This window comes from Diadema antillarum, unplaced genomic scaffold, assembly GCF_040938485.1.
Source record: "Diadema antillarum isolate AM-2024a unplaced genomic scaffold, OU_Dant_1.0 scf00000107, whole genome shotgun sequence".
Lineage (NCBI taxonomy): Eukaryota > Metazoa > Echinodermata > Echinoidea > Diadematoida > Diadematidae > Diadema > Diadema antillarum.
In genome coordinates this window covers 681,568-697,500 of record NW_027270996.1, presented here as the reverse complement: position 1 = coordinate 697,500, position 15,933 = coordinate 681,568, and the positions used below count along the sequence as shown (strand labels likewise).

General features: G+C 39.6%; 1 protein-coding gene and 1 non-coding gene across 2 annotated transcripts in view; both read right to left on the bottom strand.

Annotated features, from left to right (window-relative positions):
• The window catches only part of LOC139719182 (uncharacterized), an 89,505-nt gene that overhangs the window by 59,607 nt on the left and 13,965 nt on the right, over positions 1 to 15,933 (bottom strand). The window lies entirely within an intron of this gene.
• Positions 5,094 to 5,166, bottom strand: Trnas-gga (transfer RNA serine (anticodon GGA)). Its single transcript has one exon. It is a non-coding gene; the product is annotated as a tRNA-Ser (tRNA).

The window sequence follows — 15,933 nt, the reverse complement described above, 5'->3', positions numbered from 1 at the left end:
GACGGCTGGAAGTGGACTTGTCTGATATCTTGAGAAAACATGTGTCCACAGATCAGTTCGTAATATATGATGTCCATAAGTGTTGCATTCTTCCCCAAACATTTTGACATGTTTCCCCATTTCATTAGCCTGACAAGACTGCCCGCGGTACAATATTTTCTACCAGGAGTGCCAGTCGCCATTATACCATCTGTCCAATGGTATGTGGGAGGGAGTAAAATGGTGGGAATCTGGCATGGGTGAAAGTGATGTCTCGAAGGTAAACGAGGATGCCTCTGTCTGCTTGGAGGCAAAATGGTAATCGACAGATGTTCCTTATTGATAAGGTCACTTACACCCATGCGCTATATGGGACAGATCACTTTGAGAGATAGTTCTAATGAGCCAAGCCATTCTCCCCCACAATTCTCTCTCATTCTCTCTTTCTCCTTCTCTTTCTTTGTTCTGAATTGTGGCTTAAAGTCTGCAATGACACACCCCACCCCCATTTCATCGTCGCCGTCACCACCAAATGAACGCCTCGACGGGCCGGCATCTCGTCTTCCCACGCACAGAGTGTGGGTGTCTCGAAGGCAGCACTAAGGGGAACAAACTCTATATCTGCCGCCGACATCCATAGTAATATCCCTATAATCCCACTTTTTAAGAGCTATGCAGGTTGCCCCCCCCCCCCCCCGTCCTTATATCGTCTACTAGTACTTTTTTTTTTCTTCTATTACCGAATGTCATGTTAGAATCTGTTACTAGTATATAGGCAGGCTGAGGCTGGTGGCAAAAAAGTCCCCACCAAGTACATAAGGTGCAAAAAGAAAGTTTGGAGTAATTTCTCCGTTTTCTTGGTGTGTTTGTCTCTTTTTTCTTGTCTTTTGGAATTTGCTTTATTTTTGCCTATATTTTCTTTTATTTATATTCCCCATCTTGGTTTTGCAATTAACCGACTCTTGGCGCAGAGACTCCAAGTCCAAGCATGTTAGTTATTGTGAAACTATTGTTGTGACATCGACGTTTTTCCTTTCTTTCTGTCCTTTTCTGCTTCTTTTTGAGATCGGTGTCAAGTTTAGGAAAACATTATATTCTGCACTTCATTGTGAAGCGTTCTCATCGCTCTCTGCGTACATATCAAAACAGAAGCGTCTCCAAACATGTCGTTATAAGACTGAGACTTGTAAACAAGGCTGCGGCTTGCGTTACACAGAGAGACTATCACGGCGCGTTCTCAAGTTTCGCCGAATCAACGGTCTACTTCTGGCTCGGATCTATTCATTGCGTCTGTCTCAGAAGGCTTCATCGGAGACTTGAATTGTCGTCGGCGAAGAAAAAAAAAACAGAAAAAGAAAAGAAAACAACCTCTGATTGAAGTCATGGATACGCAATACCGAACGTTGACCCTTTTTGTGTATATGCATCTGGTGGTATACCATTACATTACAAACACATGTAACGGTCGTTCTTATAAACACATAAATGTTAGAACCACGATGAGCATAGAACTATTGAAAGAAGCATGATTACAAAACAAATTACAAAACCACAACCAATCTACACACTCACGTAAACAAGAAATTATCATTCCACAGTCTATTGCCTTTTTCCCTAGGAATATATGATTTGTTGCTGTACTTGCATTGACTTGTAGAAAAGAAAATAAGCGCAGAAACCAAACCAAATACAGCACAGAAACCAAACCAAAGAAAACAAAACAAGTTGTACGCGGAGGAGATGAAAAATACTGATTAGAGCAGTATTCTATAGCTTATGCCCTGCATTAGTTATTATCTGTCCGTCGGTCTGCGGTTCAACAGACATCATCGTTTCAAGGCAGACAAGCACAATATTTTGTGTTTGAGTGTGTGTGTGTGTGTGTGTGTGTGTGTGTGTGTGTGCGTGTGTGTGTGTGTGTGTGTGTGTGTGTGTGTTTGTGTACGTGTTTTTTTCTCTCTCTGTTCCGCTGTTCTCTCTGTTCATCTGCAATATAAGCATAATGATTGTTAATGTACAAATGTACACTTTTTACTGTATTTTTGGTGAGATGTGTTTTGTGCGTGTTACCACAAGTATTCTTTTTTTATTCTGTTTTTGAGAAATAAGGAAATAAACAACACTGAAAGTGAAAACTGTTTGAGCTGATGCAAAATGTGCACTAGCTATTGACGCTGAGGGGTATACTCTCTCTTTTCTGTTTTCCGAACAGAGATGTGTTTTGAGATTTTACCGTCTGTGTCCGGTACTTTTGAACTCCTCTCGTTTCGTGGAAATGCCGTGGTCAGGGGAATTCCCTGAGTACCTCTATCTACAAATGTAACCCATTGCCCCTACTAAACCGGAGTGTTAATATAAAGTCTATGGGGTTCTGAGCCTCGGAGCGAACGGGGTAGGCCACCTTTGTCCGGAACCCTATTTCGCTCTACCAGGGGAAAAACTAATGTGTTCAAGCAAAATGGCAAGTGGTGACAAGGTCATGCAGTAAATCTCATTAGCTGAAGCTTCGTCAACATTTTCATATTTCATTCGCGTGGATAGTTTTGCTTTTCGCTGTCCATAGTCAAAAATGGAAACGGGAGAATGGAAAATGGAATTTAAAAAAAAAATCAAAGCAATTATCAACGAAGCTGTACCAACGAGTTTGATGCTAGCTTTCTATTATCTATATACTGTGCTGTGTCGGCATGGAAAACAGATTTTCAGTCCCAAAGACAGGCCAGCTCCCCGGGTCAGCTCTTTGTGTTGCGAATCTGTTACTTGAGTAAACAACATAGTACACAATAGAGATCGCTTAACAAACCAGAAATACAAATTTGCTTCACTAAAGTAATACGTTTTATTGTAGCGCAAACATGAACCATGGGAAACAAAGGGAAAGAGTTAAAAAAAAACTGCCAGAAGAAAGCACTGGAAATAAAAAACGTGCAATTTTGCATGTTGTCTGATGACTGCAGACAAGGTAAATCGGACAAAAAAGTAAATTCATCGTCGAAAGTTTTTTTTTTTAATTTTCTGATGGCTATAATCATTCCTTTTTTCAATTGAGTAATAATGGGATAAACATGATTTAGGAATCATCAATCACTGTGGTATAGTAGACATTCTACATCCATGACTTCTAATGGGAAGTCGTGAGTCTAAATCTCGTCAAGTGCCTAGACGTCCTCGGACAAAATGTTTTCAACCACCATATCTCTCTCTACTCGGGTGTGTACGTGGCAAAAAGGGTAATGGTAATGACAGGGCCCTCTGGTTGAGCAGAAGGGAACACTGAAGAGATAACCCTGGATAAAGAAGGCCATTATCTCTGTTATCAAAAAGACATACATGTAGTCATTCGGAAGAGGTTACTGGCATTATTCTTTCCGTGTTCATAAGACGTCATTGATGGGTCATTATTTCCTTCAGGCGGTGCAACAGATTCATCATCAAGTTGATAACCAGGCATGAACGTTTCGCTCCTGCTGTATCATTAATGTCTCGTACGATAACTATTTGCACTGTACTGAGAATACTCTCCTTCAACGCGGGCGTGACAGTGATTAGTGAACCACACATTGGTGTACCTGGCCCAATTTTCGCTTTTTTCAGCAAACTAATCTCCCGCGCCTTAATGATCAACCGTCAGCATTCTGATTTGAATACTTAGGTCAAGAAAACCTCGGTCAAACTTCTTGCAGAGTCAATAACTAATCCAACGTCACACGTCAGGGACTAGGACAAGTACATTGAAAATCACATTGACGGGGAACCCCCCCCCCCAAAAAAAAAAAAACAAAAAAAAAAAAAAAAGTAGGTAAGGAACGCCGAATGCACACCTGCTAAACGTATGACGTTTGCTCGTTAATGTCAAACGCACGTTCCCACATTGGATCTTTGGCGCCAATTAGTTATTCGCAAATGTCTCCAGATGCCTGATTCTCCCTCTTCTTCCCCCTCTCTCCCTCCCTCCCTCTCTCTTCATTTCTTTCTTTCTTTCTCTCTCTTACTCTCCTCTCCCCCTTCCCGAACTTCCGTTTTCCTCGGGGCTACATCTCTCCCCGCACTCAGTACAACCCACGCTACACGTTTCGTAACACGGATTTCGCAGGCGGGGAGAAGAAACGGAGAGAAAGAAGAAAGGGGGGGGGGGGGGGGATGAAGGGGAAAAAGTTGTGTTATGACTCGCCCACGGCGGTTGTCGCTAGTAATGAAACCGCGATTGACGACGTGGTCGAAACACCCTTCGGGCAACAACCAGTTTGCTTATATACTTTCACTGGCTCTCAAGAGATGCGAGCTGTCCTCTCTTGAGAAAATGTATGTATGTATGTGTGTGTGTGTGTGTGTGTGTGTGTGTGTATGTGCGTGCGTGCGTGTGTGCGTGAGAGAAAGACGGGGAATAGAAAATAAAAGATAGAGAAAACAAAAATTGGTCAATGGTTATATCTTTCTCTCTCTCTTACTTACATTGCGTTTCATTCATTGGTTTTGCAACTTTTTCATGAACGCAAATTTTACAAAGAAATATAGGATTACATATCCAAGATATGAAAGTAAGACGACATTTTGACGTCGTGATGACAATATAACAGAAGCTTGTCAAGATCAATGAGAAATATAAATTGCTAGGGTAATTTAATTTCACAATGTTTCTTATGTTCGATAGGCTTGCAGGGGTTGACACAAAAAGCAGAACTTGAAGTGCGACAATTTTATACCCTGTATCTACTTGTAAACTTAAACAAGGAAAATGCACAAAGAAATGCATATGATTTATAAGTGAAATATTGAACAAAGACAATGAGATTTCATGGAATCCCATTTCTCACTCAATTTTTGACTTACTTGTCAACTTAACACGTTGATCACTCCTTGACTAATAAACAGAATTCAATCCATTCACGTCGGGTGTGTGACTACTTTGGCGCATCAAATCAATCAATCAATCCAATCTATTAACCATGGTTTTCTTCTCGATAAGGTTTTTGATTTTTGATATCATGGGCCCAATTTCATTTTTTATTTTTTGCAATTGATTGACAAATTGCCCTACATTACATCGACGTAAATAAGCACTGAATTGATCAGTGTTTCAGCAGTAGCGCTGACAAAAGAAATCATGGGCATACATACTCGAGCAGGATTCGAACCTACGACCTCCTGATCTCCGGACAGGCGTCATCTCCACTAGACCACCGAGCTTCCGTCCGCCAGCAAGTGTTGGTTCTATATTGTTTTTATAATAAGCTTATAATAATCCTTATTTACGTCGATGTAGGGCAATTTGTTAAACAATTTCAATGAAAACATCTCGACTGAGGAAAATTTCATGAATTTGAATAGGCCCCTTTTGTGAGTATTTTTTTTAATCTAACACCATTTCGGTAGGGCAGAAATTATGTTTCCTACTCTGAGTATCAACCACAAAAACTATTCTATCGCCTTACATTACGCATATGCGCATGCACATGGTCAAATGATATACGATATATTATGATATATATTAAGTTTCAGTTCAGTTTCAGTAAGTTCCAGTATGTGACTCCATATGCTTTATCATTATTCCTTCGAAATGTCTATCGTCGAAAATTTGGAAGATTCCATTAATACTTAGTTTACATTTCATTGTGTTTTATGATTTGTGTCAATATTTTGCGTTAACCAATTAAAAAAAAGATGTAGAATGCTTCCTCATACTGTCATATACATACTATACACATGTGACTGTTGTTAGTGTGTGTGTGTGTGTGTGTGTGTGTATGCGTACATACACTGCAAAAAGTCCGATGTTGAATAGTGAACGCCGAGCTGGTATTAAATTTTCGATGCTCATTTATGGTGTTAAATTAACACCTCCGGGTGTCATTTCCAAATTTTAAACTGTTTTTTGAAGAGTTTCTTAGTAACTGCACTTCTTGTTGATTTTTAATTTAAACAAGACGATCAAGAATTTTACATTAAAATACAAGATTTTTGAAAAAATGTGAAAATAAATTTACACCAAAGTAACACCAGCTGGTGTGGTCTCTTATTGAAGCTGGACGGGTGTTAAACCATTGATATTAACACCAACAAATATCAAATCAACACCATGTGGTGTCATTTTTTAATTAACACCAGTACAGTGTCAAAATAACACCAGGTACAGTGTCAAATTAACACCACGAAGTGTCAAGTGAATACTATTCAACACCATCACAGTGCATTTTTAACACCTGTGGGTGTGGTCCTTTAGTGAAGTTTGATCGGTGTTAGATTTAACACCCGTGGTGTTAAATCTAACACCGATGTTTTTACAGTGTAGATATATAAATCATATATCATTATGGTGAAAACATTACAACTGTCTGTGATGAAAATGGTTCGGTCTTCTTCATGGATTCTAACATGATAAACGGTCAAGAATACATGTCCAGCATGTTCAGTATCGGCATTAATCTATCCAATTGGTGCACATCACGGCATTCCAACATCGGCGATGGTTTATTGGTGATGGATTGCGTGCATAGAGCACAAGGGAGCATGCCCACGCGCTATTGATATGTAGAAATCAAATTATTCGTAAGAACCTTTTTAGACTTTTTAGAGTTCGACCTAGCGTGTCATTCAAGTTTTAAGAACCCTCTGGTGCATTTCAAAATGCGTCAGAGTAATGCAAAATTTCATCGTTGAAGAAAAGACATTGTCATCTGATTTCTTCTTCTTTTAAACTCCAGAAATTCTTTTCCCCCCATCGTTGCGAAACTGTAATGGAAGATTATGCTCCATAAAATGCATTCAGTAATATTCCCTAGCCGTACCTGTCCTTATAACTCAGCAGGATTTGAAGCCATGCATTCCTCGTAAATGTGCGCCACCTCAGTTTCTCAGCTTCATAATGCGCAGTCTGGGGAAAAGCAGACGGTTGAAATGGGTCTTCTTTTTTTTCTTTTTAAAATTTCTCCAGCAGAGATACAATTTTGCATCCCTGACCGGTAACCATGACAGCATGACTATACGCTAGTTTCATTATTCGACAATAATATCAAGCATCCCAGATTAAAGCGTCATGATCATAATTCATCGTGCGTCATTAAAACATCGTTATCATTATTATTATCATCATTATTCGTTAGAGTGTTCTTTTTTTTGGAGAAAATATTGTGAATGTGCCATCTCGTGAGAGACACCTTCTCGAACTTTAAATGAGCAATGGGCTATACTCAGAACTAGTCGTGGGTATAGAGTGCTTCGGGAGGGGAACGGAGATTGTCGTAGACTGTTCGGACAACGCATAACTACTGAGTATTACAGGTACGCACACACACGCACACACACACCACACACACACACACACACACACACACACACATACACACACACCGCATGTTTCTTGATATGTCATGTTAGATATTTAGAGAATATCTCCTATTAAAGGTTCATACTGAGTCATAAAAGGACACCATGATATAAATCATTTCAACAAATCACTTTTTTTTTTCAAAAACGCTCTGACGTCATCATTCCTAAGATGGCGCTACACTGTAACGTTCAGTATCAAAAATGAAGGTTTCGTCATTTCACTTGAAAACAGTGTTTTCTGTATCATTTCAGGTGTCTATTTCCTTGTGATGCACAAGTGCACGTGACTCCGTGACTCATCTGCAAACAACGCAACATGAATTCCACTGTTGACTTTAAAATCACTTGTTCCGCAATTGAGAACCACAATAGTCCCGACCAACTTCATTTAAAAAAAAGGGTTTCGATAGCATCTTACTGCCTAGGGAAGTATGAAAATATATATATATATATATATATATATATATATATATATATATACATATATATATATATATATATATATATATATGTGTGTGTGTGTGTGTGTGTATTAATTATATATATATATATATATATATATATATATATATATATATATATATATTATACATATATATATATACATATATATATATTTAATATATATATATTATATATATGTATATATATATATCATATATATAATATATATATATATATATATATAGCAATAATAATGTCACAATAGAGGAATGCATTAAATGCCAATTGCCTTGATTTTGATTTAAAATCCGAATTTTCGTGGGCCTCCCCCTTCGTCAGGGATGAAAGTACTAATATATGTGTATATATATATATATATATATATACATATACATATACAGTGTAAATGTTACAATAAACACCTTTCTGTCAATGCATGCATACACAAAATATGATCAAAATAATGATTGTCAAACATAGGTTTACAGTATGCATTATAGCACGCAAGTATAATTGTTTATGGTGAACGCCATAATTTAAAAGCACTAGTCCCCTTCTCCATCACACACACACTGCCACACACACAGATATAAATACTCCACCGCAAGTGCTATGGCACATTGTACTGTTCATGAATTATTCCTGGTTAATGGCTTGAGGCAAACTGATATGTGTCAAATTTTATTGAGCGCTTGGCGTTGACGGATACATGATATCAACAACCGTTTCCCGCGCGTACTTCGGTCGTCCGTATTTATACCTGTGAACACTGTGCCTGTTAGTCACTTGTTGTTGTTTTTTTTTATCTCTTTCTTTCCTTGTTTCGTGTTACGAATCAAATCATGGACTCAACAAAAGGTGCATGAAAAAAATAAAACATGTATACGTCAATGCATCGGGGGATTGCCCGAATTTAAAGGTCGCATATCCCTTCTGCAAACGTCACGAAATTTCGCATGGTTGAAGACGAATGTCTCATATAGCATCGTGTATGAAATCTTACGGTAATATACCCCATAATGATATTCTATAAAAGTACATAGTATATACTGTATGAATAAGGATAAAAAAATAATACTATGTCATTCGAAGTGGCCTTCTCCTTTTGTACGGAGAAAAACGGTTTTATTTATTTATTTTTTTTTTTGGGGGGGGGAATCCGAATAAATTAGTTGGAAATCTATTGCATTGTTTTCCCCTTCGTCAGAAAGAAGTCTCCAGTTTTACCTTCCTGAAGAAAGTTCTGAAGTACTTATACCTCTACGATATACCAGCTTTAACTGAAAGGAATCTATTTTTTTTTGGGGGGGGGGGTGCAAAAGGGATACAAGGATTTTAAGCGCATTGAAGTTCTTCTTCGGCGCCGCCGCGGAGGTCCCTCATTCAGAACACATTGAGATTTCACATTACTATACCATAATTCAAGTACTGTAAAAAACGCAGACAAGAAAGAATTCGCTGAGTTTTACTGAAAGTAAAATTATATACTTTCCCCGATGGAGATTTTTTTTTTTTTGGAGCATAAGAAAACATCAACTATCTCAGAAGATTTGTTGGAGCATGAGAAAACATCAACTATATACACTCAGTAGCTTCGGTATCACTAGCGTTTCTGCGCATGAGCCGGCTAAGCCTATTTATCCCTCCTGAGTCGGGTCGTGTCCTGCGAGAATATGAGGATGAAGATTTTTGATTTACTGCCAAACACCGCAATGAAACAGCCATCGGCCCTGATATACTGCATATTACCCCGACAGTGTTCGTAATATCATGTCAATATTATCTGTCCCTAGAGTGGCTAATAGAGGCACGGCTCTGTCAGATAATAGGAGGGCGAAAACAAAATTAAGAGAGGGAGAGGGGAAAGAGGGAGAGGGAGAGATGTGGGAGGGTAGAGAAAGGAGAGAGAGAATACTGAACGCAGACGGTAGATTATTACCGGAAATTTTGCATTTGATTCGTATGCATAGCGCCCAAGAAAAAAAAAAGTGCATTGAAATGTCATAGGTATCAATCCGCGCATTCCTACGCACAGTCGATGCACGGCCGGTATCTGCAGAGAGAAAAAAACGTCATGCCTGCGTGCGCTGTTCGTTCATCACCATTATCTCGTGCGTTGCCTCCCTTTCACTGTTCTATAAAACTTGCTTATGGCGTTGACGATGACTTTACTTGAACTTGCAAAAATGGGAAACCGCGGAAGCCGCGTGAGTTTAGCGAAGGGTGCTATGGGAGAACGGATAAACCACCATGAAAGCACACACACATACACATACGCACACACACACACACACACACACACACATGCAAAAGCAACAACCGCAACGAATCAACAAACAAACAAACAAACAAACGAAATAAATAAAGGGCACACAAAACAAAAACCAACGTGAATGCTAGCCTTGATAGAAAAAAAAAAAAGATTGATGTATCTTTCTTCAAAATAAGTGACACTTAACAGTGCTTATACGACTGGTTTGGGCAGCCATTACATCCTTCCAATGCACACCCCCCCCCCCCCGGAAAAAAATAGCTAAAAGGAAAGTAAAAAACTATTTTGTTTTTGCAACAACAAGCTTTCACGAAACAGAAAAGAGATGATAGTTAAGACACTGATCAATGTACTAAAACTCTCTTCAAAATTCCCATTTCAGCATTCCCTCAAAGCGGCACAATGGCTATCAACCACACAAACACACACACACGCACACAAGCAAATCAAACCTGCGAACACGGTAACTGCAAACCTCACGCATTTCATGCCTGTCAAAAGGGATATAGGGATAAACATGAATTTATTAAAGAGAAACTGCACCTTGTTTGCCAATCTCCTTGTATCTAATGACATTTATCAGAACATTACATCCACCAAGGTAACCTTCAGTTTTGATTATGATGGCGTGATACAATGTACAAAGATTTGTTTTTGCTGCACATTCCCCCTTCATAATTATTTCTAAAGGACAGATCGATGTTACACTAAATTGTACGTCATGTACAAGTTAATGCTCTTAATGGAGCAAAATCAGATTTTGAAGAAACCTCTGCAATTTTTGGTCTGATTTCTCTTTATTCATTAAAGGGGAATTAACCCTAATATGTTTATACCGTATGTACAAAAAAAAATACTATCGGAATTTCCGCAACACGATAACTTCGGAACTAGAGAATCAATCCCTATGCAATTTCAAGGTATAAAACTATAACTTATTACCTACATCTCACACCCGATTTGCTTCAATGGTCAAAGAGAAATGATGATCTTTGTAGAGCATGTCAGGAATCCCCTCCCTCCAAGTTTTGTCCATTGTGTTCATAGTTCCAAGAGCATCCAAGTGCTGAACTTGGGAGAAACGGACCCATGACATGCTTTGCAACGACCCACATATTATATTCTCTGTGACCACTCAACCAAGTTGAATGAGGTTTTCTGAAAATTGTAGGTAGGAAGTTATGGTTTCATACCCTGAAATAGTATTCAAATTGTTTAATCATTTTGAAAGTTATCAATGCGGAAATCCGATTGTACTTTTTTTGGGGTCAAGAATTCAGGGAATGAAGATATATCACAAGTTTGAGGAAATTGGGACTATCCGTTTAAAACGCTATGAATCGACAAAGTTTTGGTTAAATTCATGTGACACCATCGCTGGAGAAGACAACAACAATTCGTGTTGTCCCAATAGCATTAGGATACAATATTTCTTTTTCCTGCCATAATGAAAGAGGACTCGACTTACCTCTATCAACAGGAAGGGGGAATAAATTAATTTTCAACACATGTTAGTATGATGAAGTCGGAGAAATGTGTATGGGTTTTTATTAGGGGGCTAAAAAGAAGTTTTAGTCTTCTTATTCGGCAACGGAGGGAACGAAACTTTATTATTATTCATCTACTTTCGAACGGAATCGTGCGATTTTCCTCAAATTTCATTGATGTGTTTTGCTAATATTGCTTCATGCAATCAATCCTTCCACACACATATTTGGGGGTAAATGTAGCTTTAAACCAACTTGGAACTGCACTTACAGGACTAAACTCTTTCCACAGGATAAGAAATATGCGTCGAGTCGCAATATTTAATATTTTGACACCCGTTGCTACCTTCTAGATTCTGCATACAGAAAAATGCAGAAATAGAACAAGAATATAGAATGAGGACGTAACATGAAGTGGAAAGCATCTTGAAATCAACGAAATTGAAGGAAAAGCAAGACAATTCTTTTCAAAGTTGTCTTGCCAGGAATCGGCGAACTCTAAGGGGCCTGTTCGTGTTCTAACCTTTTGCAGATTCGACATAATGTTCCACAAGATGGGTATACCAGTGATTACCGGGTAACGCCATAGTGAGAAAACAGAGAGAAGATTGACCTTTTCCGGACACACGGCAGCTCTCATTCACCCCTCTCTTCTTCTGTCAATCCTCTCTCTCCCTTTCTTCTCCTGACCCCCTTTCCTTTTCCTACCCTTATCTTCTTCCCTCATCCTCTCCCCTCCCCCCTTCCCTATATCTCGTTCACTATCCCGAACCGGATATTGAAAAAGTTACTGTAGCATGCTATATCCTGTGGAATCACAATCTTGTTCCCGCAGGAATTTGATGATGTCGTTTTTTCTCTTTTTCATTCTTCTTCTTCTCTATCTGTGAGAAAAGTTAACCCAGCACGCCAAAAAAGTTCAAGGTTAGAAATCTCCACGGAAGATCTTGCGCGGAGAGGAGAAAGAGTGGAAGTAATGACTCGATCTTTATCGCGAGAGCGATGACGAGAAAAAAAAAAAAAATACGGAGAGCTGCGGTTGAGTCTTACGCAGTCTCATCATTCTTTAAGAAATGTTTTTGGCTTATCAATAGACTGATGTTTGTTCTAATGAAATATGTAACGAGGGTAGGGAATTAGGGGGTATTGAATAGTGAAGGCTGATCCAAAACACCGCGCATCGTAAGTAGAGCGTGATAGGGCACCAGTCTTTATAGGGAGCTAATCATGTGGACTGAACGCATCATTGAGATTTTTTTTTTTTTTACTGTACTTTCAAAAGGTCTCGCATAATAGGTCTGTGAGTGCATTCTATTATGCGTATATGGAGCGTGTTCGCCTGCGCGCGTGCTTTTTTACATAGTTAATATCATATATTAAAAGAGATGGAAGGGTTTGTATTACAATGTAAAAGTACCAAAGTGAATCTGTGCAAACAACGTTGCTTTTGGTTGTTGTTTTTTGCTTGGACATGTACATGAATGTATGTGTATGCATGAGTATATTTGTGCTTTGCGCACAACTTTTGTACAGCAGTCTTGGGTTATTTTTACTTAAAGCTACGGGCATTCACAGCTTAACCATCAGTCAACCTCGCAGCATATCGAAGTTTATCATTATACAGGTGTAGCTTCTTATACGTCAGGCTTTCAGATGCTGCTTTGTAAAACAACTGGGTACGAGATATTTGTAATCATCTATTCATTACTTTATATGGACTAAAGCACACTTCAGCACACTAAAGCACAAATTCAGTGACTTAAGTGGTCTGTTCAGTCGGTGTCTATACTGTCAATTTAGAATATCTCCGAGAACCAGTGCATGCTTCTTTTCTTAGAAGGGGAAACTTTTGTTTTCCTATAGTATATGCCAACGTCGAATTGTATTTGATGCCTCAGTACCCCATCCTCCCCTCCCTCCCCCCCCCCCCAAATAAAAAAAACAGGGGGAAAAGGGAAAGCAAGATGTTTAGATAACGTCGGACCGTATGATTCGCAGTGGCACTGACGTGGTACGTTATCCTCGAGATCAAACGAGCTAAACTTAGCAGTGTCCTCGACGAGTACTGCGATCCGGGCATTTGGCATCTTCCTGTGGTAGGCCTATAACTTCAGAAAGAGAGAAATAAGTGCGCGCGGGGGGGGGGGGGGTTGGAGGAGATGGGGAGGTGGCCTCGGTGGCAAAGCGATATGAAAGGGGGAACTGTAGACAAAGCACTTAAACTTAGAAAATTCCAGATCTCGGTGTTGACCGTGACAACAGGCTGGATGTTCAACGCGGCTGAGGAAAAGCTGAAGAAAAATTACAAGCCTCGCAATTAACCCTCGTCAGTACAAATGCCAGTCTGTTGAAAGTAAAAACAAGACAGACCTCTCCTTCCCTCCCTCCCTCCCTCCATCCCTCCATCTCTCTCTTCTTTTTTCTCTTTCTCCCTATCTTTATCTTTTTCTCTGTGTCTTTCCGTGTTCTTAAGAGCAAGTTTGCTTGTCAAACAAGCTGAAAATTGAACGGCGGGTTTGGGCTCGGCATTCTCCAAGGCGCACACTCCACTGGAGCAATGGAATGCTACGTGAGCGTGAAATGGAGCTCGGCACGAAACGCGGATGGCGGTGATGCGACGGGTAACGCAACAAATTTTCGAAGTAGATGCCAACTCAAAACGAAAAAACTAAAAGAGTGATGCCGGGACTAGCAGAGACTAGTGGTTGTGGGCGTGGGTTAGGGGTGGGGAAATGCAGAAAAGAGACTGCTTCAATAATCATGGACATTATGTGTAGTTTATATTCCTGCCTTGTTTCTGATCATTTGTGAAAAAAGGTTGGTTTTCCTTTGATATATCTAACAAGGCTTATCTTTGCTGATGCTCTCCTTACTTTAATGAGTGCGTGTATGTGTGTTTTTGTGTGTGTTTGTTTGTATATATATATGTGTGTGTGTGTGTGTGTGTGTGTGTATTTACATGGATGATATCAGCCTCACTTATTATTGCATTTTGTCGTTAGTACGCCACTGTCCTTGAGTTTGTTCCTTTTCTTGAGCGATTTCAAATTTATAGAAGCTGGAAGATGTCATGATAATGTGTGAAAAGAAATTACATCTTAGGTAGATATGAACCTTAACTTGTGCAGGATGAGCAACATCCTGTTATACCACTGAGAACATACACAGAGAACCCGGCTATACGGACATGACAGAGTTGACTTTGCACCTTAATTAGGAGAGATCGTTGCACCAGTCCTGTATAGAGAAGGAAACGTTTAGAACTGTCAGGAGTCGTCTGGAAATCGAATGAATCTATACCATTTATGCCCTTTATGTGACTAATTACTGTGAATTTTGTTTCAAAGATGAGCCGCTGCTTTGCGAATGAACAAAAAAAAAAGAGGGAATGGTTACGAAACGCCGCTTGTAAGATCACTTTCTTGGCTGCGGTTAAAGAATGACAGATGTCGAATGTCCAGTCAAGCAAGATGAGAAGATGCGTTGGGCCTCCTCTCCATCTCCCCCCCCCCCCCTCTCTCTCTCTCTCTCTCTCCATCTCTCCCCCTCTCTCCCTCCCTCTGTCTCTTTCTTTCTCACTTTCTCTCCCTCTATCTCTCCTTCTGATCTCTCTCCATCTCTCTGCTCCTAGACATCACTACTTCCAGGGCCGTTACGTCTCCACCAACCTCTCCTCCTCCTCCTCCTCCTCCTCCTCCTCTTCCACACCTCCTCCGATCCTCTTCAACCTCATCTTCATCTCCTCCTCCCTCCTCTCACACCTGAGAAGACAGATGGAGCGTGTATCCTTTCCAAGGTTTTTAGAGATTTTTTCCGCGTATGTATTTCTCTTTTCTTTTGCTTTGCGGAGGCTACCATTGTGATGATGCAAACGTATGCGTTGGCATGGCAACTCTCAGGTACGCACCATCAACGAAGGGTGATAGTCACCGCGCTTTGAGAAAAAAGCGTTATATGGAATATTTCATGGATAACTGTGTGCCATGCATTGTGGATCTCGCTGCATTTCTCAACAACGTTTTGCAATTCAAGGAGAATACAATTTGTTATCTAAAGCTGGTGCATGTATCTCTAGAATTTCTCTTTCTTTCTTTCTTTTTTTTTTTGCAACGCTGTTCGTACTAGTTTTCCTTTGGTCCAAGGATATTAGATAGCTTCTTTGTTTCTTTTGTTCATCTTTTGTTAACTTGACAGACATCTTAATTCCTTTGCAAGACCGAGAAAGCGTACTTGGTTCGTATTCATCCGTTTAAAAAAAATGTTAGAAATTTGTTACCGCAGCACATGATGTAGATACGGATTTACTGAATTCTTAACATCTTGACAGTAAAACGCTTAGCGTGGCATAGATACAGGAAAACAAATCTTCGGAGAATCAGTTTCGTCAAAAACCCCTTAACGTTGTGGCAGACGGTAATCTTTGAT